This window comes from Hypomesus nipponensis, chromosome 21 (genome assembly GCF_054491055.1).
Source record: "Hypomesus nipponensis isolate SF chromosome 21, ASM5449105v1, whole genome shotgun sequence".
Taxonomy (NCBI): domain Eukaryota; kingdom Metazoa; phylum Chordata; class Actinopteri; order Osmeriformes; family Osmeridae; genus Hypomesus; species Hypomesus nipponensis.
This window is the reverse complement of record NC_140381.1, coordinates 9,667,277-9,684,858: the sequence shown is the minus strand read 5'-3', so window position 1 is coordinate 9,684,858 and position 17,582 is coordinate 9,667,277.

The window sequence follows — 17,582 nt, the reverse complement described above, 5'->3', positions numbered from 1 at the left end:
AGTAGAGAATGTTTTGTCTGAAAGTTTCAAACATGGATGCAAGGGCTCATTGGGATCAAGCGTTTGAATGTATTAAAGGGCACTGATTGGACTCTGAAATGAGGAAAGCCAGGAGAGAAAGTGACCCAAACCAAGAGAAGGTGACACAGCACCCAAGCCATAGCAAGGTTGGTCTTTTCCCTCCTCTAATCAAGACCCCCACACAAAGGTCAAACACGGCGACGATTAAATGGTCTGAACTTCAATTTAAACATTTTTCTCAGGATGGAGAAAATAGCACATACCCACATAGCAATAGCTGGGTATTGGCAAGAGGCCATTTTCAATCTTCTCTGAGCAATCACCAAACACCAGGCGTGATAAGATGGAATGTTTTGAACAGACCTCAAAAAGGGCCAATCAGGTCAAGTCTATCTGGGCCACAGACACTTTGGAGTCCCCCATTGGAGAGCACTTTTCAGTTTGAGTACACTTCAAAGTAAAGATACAGGGTTGGAAAAAAAACCACGTTCACAAACACGTTCACAAAGCGGGGTCTGGGGAGTCTTCGCCCATCTCTTGACGTTTCTAAAGTGCTTTTGTCCTTCGTTGAGCAAACCCCCTCGCTCCAACCGAAGTGGCGTTCGCTTTGTGTTTACTCTATCCTTTCATCCATTCTGCCCTCTCTTGAGTGTTAGAAGAGTGTTCTCTCTCTCTCTCTCTCCCCCCCCCCTGTCTCTCTCTCTCTCTCCCCCCCCCTGTCTCTCTCTCTCTCTCTCTCTCTCGAGCAATGTCCCTGGGATGTTTTTCTTTTCCAGGATCCTACGTAGAGGTGTGCTGCCTCAACCTGTATCCACGACTGCAGACCTGTCGCCTTCCCTCTCTCCCCAAAGAAAAACGAGTGGAAAACTGAAAGCTGCTGTGTCACTGTGATCGCCGTGTGTGAAGACGAGTGGAGGAATGAGAGGCGGTGAGTGGCCGGAGATGGACATTTCCTGTAATGAAAGCAAGTACAGGAGAAGAAGAGGAAGTCGAAGCACGCATGAAACAGGCACTGCTTGTCCTTGTGTGTGAGCGTGTGTGTGTGTGTGTGTGTGAGAGGGAGATGGGGAGAGACTAGCCCAGAAGCGACACCGTGTTGCTCTGTGTATCTGCGAGAGCCGTGCTTTGCCCGTTCGGCTGCAAAACACACACGCTGTGATTTATTACCCGGGTGTCGCCTTATCTGCATATCCCTGACATGCGTCCGGTCGCCGTTAACGACCTCTCGTCCCCTCATTAGTAGGGCGGCCATGTCTCCTCCGGCCCCCGCCCCCCCCGCCACCCCCCCCCCCTTCCACCACCCCCAGGACCGCGCCAATAAATCTGCAGGGGCGCTGGGCTTGGCAGGCAGCAAGCACTGGGCTAATTAGGAAGACTTGTGGAGTGGGGTGACCCAGACGAAGGCTGGAGACGGAGGCAGGAACAGAGAGACAGTGATGGAGGGATGAATTTCAAGATATATTTAGATGCGGATCCTGTGAGAGCGAGAGAGATAGAAAAGAAAAACACAGAGAGAGACACACGGAGTGAAGGGCAGAATAGAGAATTGGGGAAGGAGGATAGAGATCAAAATGTAGCAGCAAAAGGAGCATCCTAGCCAGGAGCCTTTTTTTATTTCATGTTTTCAATCTAATTTTCTCAAATCAATAACATAAACAAACTGTCAATAAATAAATACAAGTCATGATTAATACCACTCATCCTCCATAACCCAATTTCAGTCTAACAAAGGCAGTCAGTGTCAGCTGGTCAGTGACAATGAAGAAGAGGCAGGCAACGACAGTCAGTTTAGATTTATTTACATCAGCCAATGCCCTGGGTATGTCCGTGCTGACCAATGACAGACAGGCAAACACAGAGAGTTTAGAGAGAAAGGCAACAGAGAACGTGTCAGTCATGGATCCTCCCAGTGTATGTGTCTGCTGTTCCACGAGCAGACTGTGAGTGGGCCAGTGTTCAGTCCCAGCACCCTCGGTACGGCCGCGCAGAGAAAAGGGAGAGGGAGAGAGGGACCAAAGCCAGTCGAATACCATGTCCAAAAGCAGCCGAATGGCGTGAAAGATAAAACCAAGTGCAACAGTGTAGGACATTTGAATGAGTCACAACATCGTCTCTTGATATCTGGCTCATTCGAAAGTACGTATTTCATTTTTTGCGTCCTCGTGCGCTAAAAACATGATTCAGGCGAGTGTTCGAAGCGGCCATTTTGGAACAGTTGTCTTTCTCCCTCTCTTTCCGCTGTCTCGCTCTCTGTCTTCTTCTCCGTTCCGTTCGCCTTCCACTCCACTTCTTCAGGGCCCTTGTTTTGCTCCTTTTCGGCCATCGCTCGTTCCCTCTCTCCAACAATCCTCGTGACACAATTGAATGGCAAGCGGACGCTGCCGTCGAGTCCCCTCGCAATCAGGGGCTCCAGCCGTCGCACTCGTCCTTCCCTCTGCTCCATGTGGAGCAATCAGATCACCTTTCGACTGATCACCACCATGCACCCCCTCCCACTCCACACACACACACACACACACCCATCCTCCTGCCATCTCACCACTCCCCCACCCATACACCCACTCCCCATCACCACCAGCGAGCCACTAGCTGAGTAGCAGCGAGCTACTCAGCTAGAACACTTTATTCCAACCATAGATGGATAGCTGTAAAAGCTTTTGCAAGTACCACCAGTGCCATTCAAATAGTTGACATACGGTAGATGGCATTTGATTATGACCTGCAGCTTAATTATTATTAGCTGGATTTTTGGGCGTCTTTGTTTTGGTCCAAGTCCAAGCTATTAGTTAAAGGTTAATTTTCCCCAACTTTAAGAGAGAGAGAAAGAAAGACAAACAACATAATTGAAGAAAAGTTGACCTCTAAAAGCTGACCCTTCAGTAGCGCTCGAGGGCAACAGTATCCCTTAATGACTGCAAAATTCAAACCTGGCAACCCAGACACTGACTCAGCCCCACTAAGTCAGCCCTTTGTGGTGACACCTCTGCCCTCTGTACTCCACTGTGGATGTGGATATGATTTGCCAACCTGTCCGCCCAATAGGGGGCCAACTCCCGCCTCATTATTCAGGGCAATTAGCCAATGGGCTCCGTGTCCCTTGCCATTACTCACGCCTCATTTGGGCCGAGTCAGATGAAGGTGCCATGTCTGTTCAGGCTGCTTGTCGCTCAGGGAACCCCGCTGGCTCACAACAATGGAGGGGGGGAGACGAAGGGGAACAGAGGGAGGGAGAGAGGTTGGCACAGGCTAAATATTGGGTAAAGAATGTGAGAGAGTGACGAAGAGGGTGTTTCGTGAAGAAACGTGTGAATATATTCACATGCGTGTTCATGCGTGTGTGTGTGTGTGTGCGCGTCCGGTTTACAGCAGGAGCGAGGGACAAGGCGGAGAGCACACCCAAGCAGAGAAGGAGAACTAACCACGGGAAAAAAACTGAGAGACGGAGAAAAAAAGAGAGACAGGAAGAGAGCGAAGGAGAGCGATAGCAAGCACACCCTGCGATAAGGGAATAGCACACATCAAAACAAGAAGCTACGACTGACAAGAATGACAGGCTTGCTGGAAAGAAATACTAAAAGTACAGAAAGACAGTCAAGCCAAACCCCCTTCGCCTCCCCTCCCTGAAACCCGAATCAAAGATCCTTTAGCTATCCGTTCCTCGATCCATCCATTGATGAACACTCCTATCCATCTGTGCAACCATCCCCCATGTTCTTCTCAGCTCATGAATTTGCATGACTAATCCGTTTAACACCCTAGCCACCCCCCCCCCACCCCCCCGACAGAAATCTGGACCAGACAAGGCCTGAGTGTCCACAGGCACCCCCCCCCCCTCTTCTGTCCCTCTCACGCCCCCCCCACCACCGCCGCCGCCCCCACGACTGCATTGGAACATCTCCCTGGGTGTGAGTGTACAAATACAGCACCCCCCCCTCCCCCTCCCCCTCCACCCCACACCATACCCATGATGCAAATGGCCCTCCTGTTCAGCGCCCACCCGTAGCGTCCGTGTCTGAGCCACACGCGCGTGCGAGCGCCATGTCCCGTCTCGGAGGCGCGAAGCCGGCGAGCGATGCCGTCACCCTCGCCTCCGAAATGAAAAGTCACCCGCGTTTGTCCGTCTGTCCTCCTGCTCCGTCCCATGGATCCATGGAACCAACCTCTCTCCCTCTCTCTCTCTCTGTCTCTCTCTCTCTCGGCAGGAAAATACCTCGCCAGACCTCGTCTTCATTTTGATTGGCCCTTATAGAGGAGTCCCGCCCATTTCCCTATGCCTGATGGATAGTCTAGGTCTAGTACTGGAGTAGTTGAGTCTTCAAAAGTCATCAACAATTTTGGGACACTTGTGTGAACCAGACAGACAAACACTGAACAACAGGATCTCCTACGAAGAAAAAGAAATTGTTCATCTTCTCATGACCAACGACATGTGTTCAGTAAAACAGTTGGAATTACGAAGAAGGGGGACTCCATTAAATGGCTCTGTTCTCTTGTCGACACGCGGCACTGAATTGTTTATCGACTCGCATCCCGGAGATGACACTTCCTGATTAATGATGCTATTAAGACAGGAGGAGCTGCTCAAGGGAGATGACAGGCGATTCTGGGCCTGTCCAGGGACGTTGACCGTTGATGAGTAGAGGAGAAGGAAGGAAGAAAGCATTTGTGTTTTAGTGTGTGTGTATTTTTCTTCTTCTTCGAGAGGGTATTTCTACCTGAGCGCGAGCGTGTTTGACTTCTCAGTTATCTAAGCTTGACTAGGCTCCAGGATGAGGTGGTTACACGTGATTATATGTATACTGCATCTTCATTTTACCCATCTAAAGATAATCCGTCGGCTCATCCATCTTTCATTCCTTTCTTCCTCCCTCCCTCCTTACCTACCTACCAACCTACATTTACATTTAGTCATTTAGCAGACGCTCTTATCCAGAGCGACTTACAGTAAGTACAGGGACAGCCTGTCCCAGGGCAAGTAGGGTGAAGTGCCTTGCCCAAGGACACAACGTCATTTTCCACGGCCAGGAATCGAACCGGCAACCTTTTGATTAATAGCCCGATTCCCTAACCGCTCAGCCGTCTGACTCCCTACCCTACCTCCTGCCGTCCTTTCCCTACCCCCCTTCCTCCGTCCACCCTCCGGCCTTCCTTCATCTATCCTGCCTCATTCCTCCCTTCCTTCCTTCTGTCTGCCCATCAGTAAGTGACTCTTCATCTCCCTGGCTTTCCCCCTACCAGATGCAGATGCACAACACCTCCAGCCTTGTCCCCTGCTCGCTGGCTGCCCAGTCGGACACCTGTCCTCCAAGCATCTGCTCCAGCCACACACGCATACACACAGCCGCACACACAGGGGGTTTGGTAGAAATGTTGGTTTCTTCCTCTTTCACAGGGGCCCCTATGGTACCCTAGCTTTGGCTGCAGGGTAACGGATCCGTCTCACCTCACTAACCTTGCGATGGATTGGCTGGCGAAAGGGAGGGTGGGAAAAAAATAAAATGGGAAGAAGTCAGTAAGTCCAGTGGTAGAATCTTCCCCAATTTATTTTCAAGCTAACAGGCTTCGGTTAATGAACTGAAGCTAAGCATCCGCTTCCATCCTCTTCTATCCTCTCCTCGTTCTCTGGTTCCACTGGTGGCTACGTATGTGTGTGTGTGTGTGTGTGGACCAGGCCAATTACTCAACGACACACACTCTTTTTGGAATCCACTTGTGTGTATCTTGGTGTCTGACACACACGGACGCACCCACATACCGGCGTCCGCTCACTCTCGTTCTCTCGAAACTCGGAATGTCTCAAAAAAACATCTTCTGCCCACGTAGTGAGGGTATTTGGTGATGGCAGCGTAATTAGGAGGAAAGTTTGTGGCAGTCGAGAGAGAGCCAAAGCGGAAAAGCAGGAGCAAGCATCATCACTCCCAGATCCGGCCTAACAACCCGGTCAGCTAAAGTTGCCCGTCGATTCTAGTATCAGATTAAATGGACAAAACTTTCTTTCTTTTTTCTAAGCCACAGCAGAAGACTTATAGAGTGCTAAACCATCATTAAAAAGAACCCCTGCAATGCTACCTGTGCAAAGGACAAGTCAGGAGTTAGTGGATGTATGATCATCTGCATTCCGTCTGTTGGGGAAACCTTGTCAATTAAATGTTGTGAAGTTATGTTTACTGCACGCCCACTCCAATCCAATTTCCCAAATATGTGTGCGTTTAGAATATGGTGGCCGGTTTGGCTCCATGCATTACTGACCATGCAGTCAACATCTACAAAATGTCACCCGAAGTGGAAACTGCCCAAAGGCAAAGCCAACATGGAGTCAATGGCTTACACTTCAGGGCTAAGAGAAGCCAATACTATTGAAAATATCGAAGGAAAAAACGAATGCGTCCAGGCTGCCAAAGTCACATGACGTTACCATTGATAACAGCCTGAGTGACCTTTTCGTGAAATGCCACCGGAACCTTCTAACCGAATCCCCTCACATGTGTGGAACGTTGTTGCTTTGACATTCGGGAGGGGGGACAAGGGGCTTTAACGTAATCTCACTAGTGACAGGTGGCCATGGCCTGGCTACCAATGAGCACGGTTCTTCACTTCAAGCCAGAAGTCATGTACTGTAGGAATCACCCCGTCGTCTCGTCTTTTCATATCGACCCAAAGACACCTAAAAGAGAGGGAAAAGAGAGAGGACAAATGGAAAGATCAGATCAAGAGAATTTTAAGCATTTGAATCCATTTCACCCACTCAGCGATACTTCTCGAGGTCAGAAATGTCCCTCAGTGTTGTCAGAACTGGAAAAGCACTGGGACCAAACTGTGGACACCATCACCACCCACGACCAGCCACGACGTCCCGTTGAACGTGATTTCGCCAAGCCCTGATTCGTTCTCGCTACCTAAAACGTGGCAACGCGATTGATTCTCCGTGACATCGGTGGCGTTCGGGAACGATCCGTCCTAGCCCACACTGGCGCTGACGCACTCGCGCTCAGACATCCATTGATTAGTCAGTCACTTTGTGGAACACAGTGTGAACAGTGGTAGACACAGTGACCCTGGAGGCACACACCCCCCAATCTAATTATTTTGAACTAATTACATGGAACTGCGAACGGAGTCATGCCGAGACGACCCACCCCCCACCCCGTTCCTCTTAGTTTTTCTTCCCCGTCTCTGCATCCTCCTCCCTCACCTTCTCTCTTCCCCTTTCCTTAATAAGCTGGTCTCTCTCTGATACAACCCCCCCCCCTCTCTCCCTCTCTCTCTCTCTCTCCACCACTCCTGTCATTAACGGTCTGTGATCTCTCTCTCTACCCACGTTTGGTTAATAGACTGTTGAAAACTGTGTTAACTCAATAAGTGCCCTTAAACGCCCCAAATCCCCCTCCCCTAGATGAAGCAGAGGGACGTGGGACTTGGATTCAATTTAGAGGTCGCCGAGGAGCTACTGACATCACAGTGCTTCACTAAACTGGGTCACGGTCCCGATACGGTGAGAGAGAAAGTGCGGGTATGGTATATCTGCATTTGCATTGGTGTCGGGGTCAAATTCAATGATGGGTTTACCTTGTGCCACCTTTGAAGGACTCTACCGTTGACTTGTTAATGGTCGGCTTGTGGCACATGACCCCCCCACACCTTCACATCCTGCATGTGTGGATTTGTAGTTTTCTGTGTTTGTGCATTTGTAGTTTTTGTTTTATTGGATGATTTCTTGGGGTTGTGTATGTGTCGTTTTAGCGTCCATGTGGATTTGTAGAGGGGATGGTACCTAAACACCGCAGAAAGAGATCGGCGGGGGGGAGGGGAGCAGAGGCAAATAAATAGAGAAAGGAAGGAAGACAGATAGAGATCAGGGTGCCTGTCTTCTAAGGTTATCCTTAACCCTCCCCACAAAATCCAAAGCGACGGCCAGGCCAGTCATTCGAGAAGCCTCCAACTCGATCAAAACAAGCTGCCAAATCACCTTTCCCTACAGCGGCTGCCATTCTTCTTCCTGACATTCGTCTCTGACGGGGAAGGAACAGAGATTCCAGAACCGACCGGGACGAGTCGCCGTCCCCTTATCGTGAATCTCTCAGCCCCTCGTGTGGGCTCGTCTTGTTCTGTCTGCCGCCGTGACTGAGAGCTGTGGCGCTGAGGCCAAAAGTTCACCCCCGCCGCCGCCACCAATCACTCCCCGAGCACAGGGCAGCTGCTTGTCACGTTCCCATGACAACCGTCGCCCTCATCGCCGTAGAAACCGGCAGGCAGGTTGCCCCCTGGGCGCAGCGGGAGATGTATGGAGAGAAAGAGAGAGAGAGAGATGTGTGGAAAGGAAGAGAGACCAAATGTGAGTGTGGGAGTAGGAGGAAGAGGGAGACGGTACAGTAAGAATAACGGAAAAGAATGAGGAACGACATTGGGAGAGAGAGAGAGAGAGAGACAGAGAGTGAGAGAGAGAGAACAGTGTGTTATTGAGGAACAAAGAGCGACCCACCAGCTAGAGCTAAATAGCTCGATATCCCCTCTCAGATTCGCGTTCTGGATCAATACGAGCGCGACAAACTTAAGCACACATGCTATTTGACACTGTGCACAGGCAAGTCGTCGGGGGAAACGGTTTGGTGCCTTCCATGTCACAAACCCTTTCCAGTGCACTTCATAAAGCGCCCGTGACAACAAAGCGACAGGGATTATCCTGAGTGCAATCACAGAAATCAGCTCCGCCATCGCTAACAGGGTCATCAATCTTTTCCGTAGACCTCGGGAAAATGTTCTAAACATGAATTTCAGAACAGTCTGTGCCTTACAATTATTTTTTTCTTCACCTCTTTTCTTCCTACTAATCTTTACTGCACCAGGTACAGTTTTGTTTTTCAGAGTAAAAACCAATGGTGGTAAAAATTCTATTCCACACCCACCTCCACCCCACATATGTAAATTAAAGCCAAAGAAAAGTAGTCCCTTGCGTAAATCACCTCCATGCTGGTGAAAGTATGGTCTGTCCCCTGTCCCCCCTTTTTAATAGATATTTATATAGATTATTTTGTGGGACTACTTTATTTTGCAGGATGTAACCATCAGATATGTGTGTTAATACATTTGGAATGATCTGTGGAAAAACGTAAATACTGAAGTATTGTGTATAAACATAATTGTCAAAATATGTTGGTGTAAGTCAACAGAGAACCTTCTGACCTTTTCTATAGAAACCAACATATCTAGATATATACTGTGTATGTCATACAAATGACTAAATGTAAATAATTCCCTGAGTTGTTGAGAATTGCTCGTTGTGTTGAGGATAATATTGGAGGTTTTCAAGATCTCATCACACAGTGTGGTTCCAAACAGACTTGGCCATGTTCCAAATCAAGCTGAGATCGGTTTCTTTGTCAGTCGCTTCCAATTGGACTAGCTAGTCTTCCCGCCGTTTTTGTTATTAAAACCCCTTCAATTAGCAGCTCATGCATTGTTTGCTGTTACTTTTTCCCCCAAAATATAACATTTCCACAAAATGTAATTTATCGCTCCGCCAGCATACTCTGGCATCAGTAGCCATGTCATCTAACAAATCCAAGAAATTGTCTCGTAGGAGACGGCAGATGTTCATCAAATGACTATTTACCATCAAAGAGGCTACATTGAGTGCACTTGATTTGTTGCTCCCAATACACTTAAGCCAAACCAACGGCATCCAAAAAACATGCATTGCTGTAAATCAAATTCACCTCAAAGAGTCTAGCAAGGGCAGCATGCAGTGATGACGGTGAAAGGAAGAACGTGGAAAAAGGGGAGTGTATGATGGGCGTCTCCTCTGTTTGGGCCATCCTCTCACCAATGCCCCCCATCCCCCCACCCCACTCATCCTCACCAGAGTTCGGGAGAAATACGAGGCCTGGCGGTTTGACGGGGAAGCTAAATGCAAACCCGTTTATTACCTCTGGAGTTTGCGGCGCGGGGTGGAAATCAATAGAAGCTTCCGTGTTGTTCCATCCATCTTCAACAGTGTGAACTTAATACCGGCGTCTGGAAAGGGTGGGTGGTGGTGGGGGGGGAGGGGGAGAAATGGTGGGAAGATAAAGGGCTGTGGGAGGGGTGATGGAGGGAGGGTGGAGGCATAGAGAGAGGGACAGGGGTGGTGGGGTGGTACTGGAGGAGCAGAGGAATATGGAGAGAGAGAGAGAGAGAGAGAGAGAGAGACGAGTGGGAGAGGAGGGGTGGAGGGTAAAGTACTGCAGGAGGTGATGGGAGCGGTGAGAAGGCAGGAAGGGGAGAGAAAGAGAGGGAGAGAGAGAGATGGCAGACAGAGGCAGGGCCAAGTGCTGGAGGAGAAGTGTGAACTGCGAGGATAAGAGGGAGAGAGATGGGTGGCAGGAGGGGGGGGGGATTGGATCCGAAAGATGAAGTGACGACGAGAGAGAGAGAGAGAGAGAGAAGGCAAAAGTTGGGTGACATTGCTCAGGATGAGAGAGAGGGAGATGGAAAGGTGGCAGAGAGAGACACACGGGAAAGAAAGATGGACCCGCAGTTAAGGATGCCTTTTCAGGACAATTAGAGTCGGTGTGTGTGTGTGACATCAGAGGACCTTCACAAACATTCTTCTGGGTCATTTTCAATCCATGGTCCAGTTGGTGTCCTTCAAAGGCACACCAAAGAGGAACAGAAACAGGGGAACACAGGCATCAAGATGGCCGGAGGATAAGGAGAGATTGTTTCAAGGAAAGGGGAGACAGGAAGTGCTTCTGAGAACGAAAGGATGAAAACACGGGGACGTTTCCGTGACACTGACAGGAATGACACAGCTGTCAGACGCGGGCGGTCTAACAAGATACCTGAGACACACCTCCAACACACACACAGATGCACACACACACACACCTTCCTCTTTGGAACACACACACACATACACACCACCTCTCTCTTTGGATCTCTCTCTAATGCGCACAAACACGCCACCCACACAACCCGACGACGACATTGACAGTTGCCGGGAGCCTCATTAAGTGGACAAGGGGTTGATTTTTGAGATCAGGCCAAGATGTCTGGAAACCTCAGCCCTGTCACACCATGATGGATCTCTCCACCGCCGCCCTACGAACCTGCCACTCAACCTGTCTCTCTGTATGTGTGTGTGTGTGTGTGCATTTGCATTCATTCAATATGTGTGTGTGTGTGTGTGTGAGTTTGCATGTATGCCTTTGAATTTGTGAGATGTGTGCTTGGTTGTCTGTGTGCATTTGCATGCATGTGTGTTGGTGTGCGGGTATCCATGCGCCAGGAAACACGAAGCAGCCCATTGATCAGCTTGCCGGTGGATCTTCTCTCCCTGACTGGACTGGAGATGACGCAACGGAGGAGGTTTGGCCAGGTCGACCCTTTTCCTGGAAGGTCACACGCTGATTTGGACGAGCGAAAGTGCCAAAGGGTGTGTTTTGTCATTTGAAAAAGGCTTACAGGACTTTCGCCGTGATGAACAACTGTCAGTCCGTGTGACGGGTAGGTCACAGCTGTAGCCACGCTCCGTCACGACAAGGTTCGTTCGCCACTCACTGGGCTCAAACGCACGACCTCCGACTCGCCAAGTGTGACCACTACCAACGACGCCAAAGAAAAGCGAGTTATTCGTTGACGCGGGTGGCCTGTTACATACCTGAGGACTGAGTTTCACAGGTTCTTACCCGATGCATCCACATGACCAGGGTGTCAGAGAAGGTCGAGGAGATGAAACCGAACATCAGTCAGAAACCACACAGAAGTTCATGCCAGATTTTTGATCAAATGGCCATAAGGCTGAACAATTGTCCAAAATCAATAACAGTTGCATTTGAGTTGACAGTTCAAATGTTTGTTTATCATCTATTGAAGTAACAAAGAGAGTGTTCAAAGAAATTCACTTCAACTGATACCACACATCCATTCTCTGAAGAGTAAGGCTAATCACATGATGATATTCGACATCATACTCACTTTCTCCCATCCGCCAGGATTCGTAAAGTAATGCGAGTCAGCAAACGAATCTGCAAAACCACAAACTTCACAGTATCCAACAGGGATTAGTCTAGTACGGGAGTTGGGTTGCACTGTGGCAATATTTGATAGCTCGGTGAATTTCAATAAGGCCCTAGTCGCATAGATAAACAGTCATTTGTGTGCGTGTGTGTGTGGAATTGAAAGCAGCAAAAGTTTCTGGAGTAGCCCCCCCCCCCCCCCCGAAACCAGAGCTCCATCATCTGTGTTGACAGTGTTGACATTGATTAATACCCGCAAGGCATTGTGCGATAAGGTCTTTAAGGAGAACCAATAAGCTGTCAGCATTGTGGAGGATCAGCCCCTGATTGGACAGCTGTCAGAACACTACTGACAGGGAAGAGTTTTGAAGGTGATTCTGTGGTTCTTGATCTCGCAACGCTTAGTTGTCTTGGAGTCTTCTCTCACAGCGTGGACGGTAAATGCCACGTTCAATCTCGACGGGAGCCCTGTGGTTTTGACACCTTTTTGGGTATGAAATTCCTCGACGGCATGTCATAAAAGTATATTTGCATGTGTCTAATTGTGACACCTAAATGTGATTCAACTAAACTAAACTTTTCAAAGTCATAGAGATCCAATATGTAATCATTTTTGGCATTGAACTAACATAAAGAGATAACAGTGATTGAGGCTTATTTGTGAAAATGGAACATAAACCCCTATTCTGCTGGAGTACTGTGAAGCTCATTTCAAAACAGTTCAGAAAGTTCATCAACACATTCGCTAACTGGAAACATGTTTCCCGTCGCCTTCGTGAAATGCTCCTTCTTGTAGAACAGATGTGGGATGGTATTTAAGGCACCATAACGCGCCCCGCGACTCGCACTGCGCAGGACAAAGACGCCGCCGGCTCGCAGGAAGCAGTAACGGAGCGACGGCGGCCCCCTGGAAACACCAGCTGCCGCCAAGCAGGCAGCCTTCCCCGCTCTTTTTCGCGCCGACTCGGTGACGCCGCGCGGGGTGAGAGGGCGCGACTTCGCTCGAGAGCGAGCCGAAACACCTCTATTTCAGAAGCCCTCTGTCCCCACCCCCGCCCTCAGCCCCACCACTCTGTCTGTCTGTCTGTCTGTCTCAGCGTGCCAGCTGCTGGCAAGGCAAGACGCCGTCCACCACCCCCACTAGCGCGAGACGAGCCTGCCGGGGTAATTTGACCATATGACGGCCTTGACGGCGCAGAGGCCGGAGCCAGCTTGTACTCATTTAACGCTCGCTGCTCGCGTATGCTAATCCCTGTGGCCGAGGCCCCCCCCCCCCCCCGCCCCCGCCCTCGCGACCCCAGGGCGCCGTGCAGCGGCTGGTCGTTAATGACTTGGTGGACACCGGTAATGAGGTTATCAATTAAAAGAGAGGTAGACCCCTCCCCCCCCGTGCGCCCGGGTCGGCACCGTATGCAAAGCAGCCGTCGGGGGAGCGATGGACGAGGGTTCACACTCGTGTTCACTCCAGCTGCCCTTCTAAAGCATGCGCCGTCGCGTGCGGCACGCATACAAATGCGAAATAATCACATCCTGCAGTGGCCCGTTAAACTGAGCAGATAGGTTTGTATGGGTCCGCCATTGTGCGCCGGTTGAAGTCTCTTCAGCTGCACTCGAGGATTGTGGGTAAGAATAGCCGGAAAGGCAGGCTGGATCGCATACTGCAAAATGCTAATGGCTGTCGTAGGTCATCTTGGCATTTTTGGGGATACTGCGTTCGACATAATATGTATAGGCGGATCCTAAATCCTTTTCTGGCCTCCTAAACTGTTGGGTTGTATGAGTATATGGATGCAGCCGAGGTTCCAATGGGAGGCGAGAGGAAAGAAAAGTAAGCTTGAGTGAGGGGAAATAATTCACACCATTCACTCCAGTTTAGATATTGAGCTAGGTAACGTTCCGGAGTGAAATGAAAGTTTTGTCTATTGATCGTGCTTGGAATAAGTACTGATATCAAGACCTTTGGAAAGATTGGAAAGCAGATTTTTTTGGGGGGAGGGGGGCACTTTTACCTTTAAGACCTTGTTAGTATGACAAATAACGCTACTGGGATGAGAATACACAGCCTGTAGGAATATTGAATGAAGGAAATGTGGGATTTTTAACAGGAGACATCTTACAGGGGTGGAAGCTAAGGTGTGCCTTTATTCAAAAGGTGATAAGACCTTATCAGACATTCCAGTCAAATTCCATACCATAGCCTCCGTCTGTGTGGTCCTTTGAAGTTCACCCAAAGTGAAATAGATTACGTCCCACCAAAAGTAAATTGATTCTTGGGAGGAAAAAAAAGGAAGAAGAAAAACATCCAAATCTCACTTAAACAGAAGCCCACACACATTCTCGTGTGTACACACACACACGGGTTCACACACACTTTGTAAGAACAATATTGCGGGTCCGCTGGATGTGTGTACACGTGGTGTATGTACGGTCTCTCTGTGTGTGTATTTCTTCCTATCTTGTGTGTTCATGCATGTGCCTTGCTACTGTGTGTGTGTGTGCGCGTGTGTGTGTGTGGGCCTTCCTTCCTGCTTGTCTGTGTGTGTGTGTGTGTGTCATTACAGGCCACTCAGTATTCTCCCCCCCCCCCACACACGCACACACACTGGTAGCTCAAGGACCAGAGAGAGGAGAGAGGGCAGGGGCCGAACAGGAGCCCCCCGCACACACACAGACACACACACTCTCTGACAGACTATGTATAATTCAGACCGGGAGTCTGGGCCAGGGGATAAACCGCTCACTGTGAGGGGTATCAGGAGAGAGAGAGAGGGAGAGAGAGAGGGAGTGGGGGGGGAGACAGGCAGAGAGAGAGCAAGAGCAACAACGAGAGAGAGAGAGAGAGGGAGTGGGGGGGGAGACAGGCAGAGAGAGAGAGAGCAAGAGCAACAACGAGAGCGAGAGAGAGAGAGAGAGAGATGCAGACAGACAGGGAGTCAGAGAGGGGGCACGGGAGCGGGGTAGTGTGGGAGAGGTACAGAGGGGGGGGGGGGGAAGGAATGAGCAGAGAGATGTGGACACTGAACAGAGAGGGAGGGGGGGTTCTCCGAGACGAAGAGAGACGGAGCGAGAGATGGACGGAAACGTCGGTCTGGCAGGGAAAACGAAGCTGCAGCGGAGGATTCCCTGTTGACTCGGACAGAGTTATCACGTGGATATCTCAAACACACACACACACAGCGCGCAGGAAAAACACCCGCAAATACACACGCACGCAGTGTGAGTAGCCGCCGGCTCTCCACTCAGAAATAGCTTCGTGATCAAAACAGGCTGTATGTTTCCACTCAAGTTCCACTACCTCTACCCATCACCTTCCCTCCACTCTCACTCTCAGACCAGCTCACTCAAACTCATCCTCACCGTGTCATCATTTCATCGGTAGTTTCTTCTGACAGTGGAGGTCAATGAATGAAACAAACACACACACACACACACTTCCACACATATGGGAGAAATACTGCACACAAACACAATTTTCCCCCTCCCTCATTTCTCCTATTTCTCGTCCACACACAGTCATACACCTCATGCTATCACTCTGCGGAATATTCATCGCGCTAATGAATTCAATTAATCAACAAAGGTATACTCGTCTAATGCTAAACCCAACGTGTGTCTTGTCTCCCAAAATCATTAGCGTCTGCCCGCCCCCGCTCGACGGCCTGTGAAGGGCGAATGACAACGGGGAGATGAGACTTAAATGTTTGATGCGGAGCTTGTCTTCTTCATTCAATTACGGCGGAGTGCGCTGAAATATCGCTGGCATTAAAGCGCATGATAGGCCGATTTGATTAGGCGCCGCTGCGCGCTTGTACTTGACGGACCGGTGTTCAGTGCAATAATGTCTTCATTTCCGTCTGCACGTCTTCTTTCTCTCTGGTGCCATGGTTTGTTCGCCCTGGTGTCGAGGCATGTACCACTTGCTGTGGAGGTTTTCAATTGATTCTTTGACATCATATTTTGAATACTGTCACTATCAATAAGTCATTTACTGTCTGCTCACTTGAGTTTATTCAGAGGCATTTCAAAATGTAGCGTCACGCTCCCCCCACTATCGAATAAAACTCAAACCCACACTAAGTAACTGATAACCGAGATTTTAAGGCTTATTTCACCTGTAGAGATAAGGGTTCCCATACTATATTGTTTGGCGTAGCTACTATTCGAAAGTAATTATATTAGTATGGTAGTCTATATATATATATATATAGACTATATATATGTTTGCAGGTTCCAATCTACACTGCAATGTTGTCCGGGATCATAGGGATGTATCCAGCCTATGTCCTCCTAACTTCTCAAGGACTTTCGGCCTCCGAACTTCAGTCACGTGTACCTCCCTCTCTCTCTCTCCCCGCCTGACCGGGCGCCGTGGACCATACGGATGACCATCGGTGAGGCGGTGGGAGAGAGGAAATAGGAGCGAGAGAGAGAGAGAGGCAGCGCATCAGTTCACTCAGGGCTACACCTCCCCCTCCCCCCTTCCACCTCACACGCACTGTGCCTGTCAGTGCCTTCATTACCATGATGTCCGTCCCCTTTTTATCGCGGCGCCACGCACAGAAAATCTCCCAAAGCCGGCGGGCAGGAAATGGCGGGCGCCACGGAGACCTTGTTGAACGGCGAGCGGGGCTGAGCCCTTATCTGATCCGCCGGGCACCCAGGTTTAGTCAGCCATGCTGGTGAAGGGGGGGCAGCCTGCAAGACGTGTGTGGTGGGTGGGTGGGTGGAGGGAATGGAGGGACAGTTCACCCGAGTGACCCCAGGAGCTGTGCGGCGCCGGAGGGCAGAGTGGATATCTCGATGTGGGGGCGGCGGTGAGGCAGAAGGCCGGCGCCTCCGAAAACGGTCAGGCTCGGACTTGCCGGAAGGGAGAAAAGTGGGGAAGAGGACGGAGGAGAGGGTCTCTGAGGGAGAGAGTGTGGTGTGGTGTGTGTGTGTTGGGCTAAGTACTCTGTGTAGCCTGTACTGTAAGGTGTGTGTATGTCATGTACTGTGTGTCGTCGCAAGTTTGTATGAAGGAAAAGAACTGTAGGCCCGGTGTGCGGAGCTGGTTCTTTCACCCGGCACAGTGGGAAGACTCACTCACACAGAGTCTTGGTTTGGGGTCGGCAGGTGGGTGGCTCAAATGGGGCTGGACCCACTGAGTAGGAGAAAGGGAGACGGAAAGAGAAAGAAAGAACAAGAAATAAGAGGGAAACTCGAAAACAGACGAAGAAGCAAGCTGTCAATATTGAAAGGACCCAATCTCTATGCGAACCCTTCAACACTTTCCAACGTAAAATGAAATGTGTCTAAAGTAAACGATCAATCCAATTCCAAAGTAGCTACGGAGCACTTGGACTTGATACTTTAAACGGATTCTCTGTTGACAATTCATTGAGCACTCAGAGGTGGATTCATCTCACGAGGTGTTTTACATAGCCCAAACTCACACACACGCGCGCCTCACACAGTGGCAAAATGGCATTTAGATACAGTTGCTAACTGTAATTACATAAACCACATCCGTCAAGGACAGGCTGGGTTTCAGCGGGCTGGCAGAATGCATTTGCCTAGCTTTGATGTGGA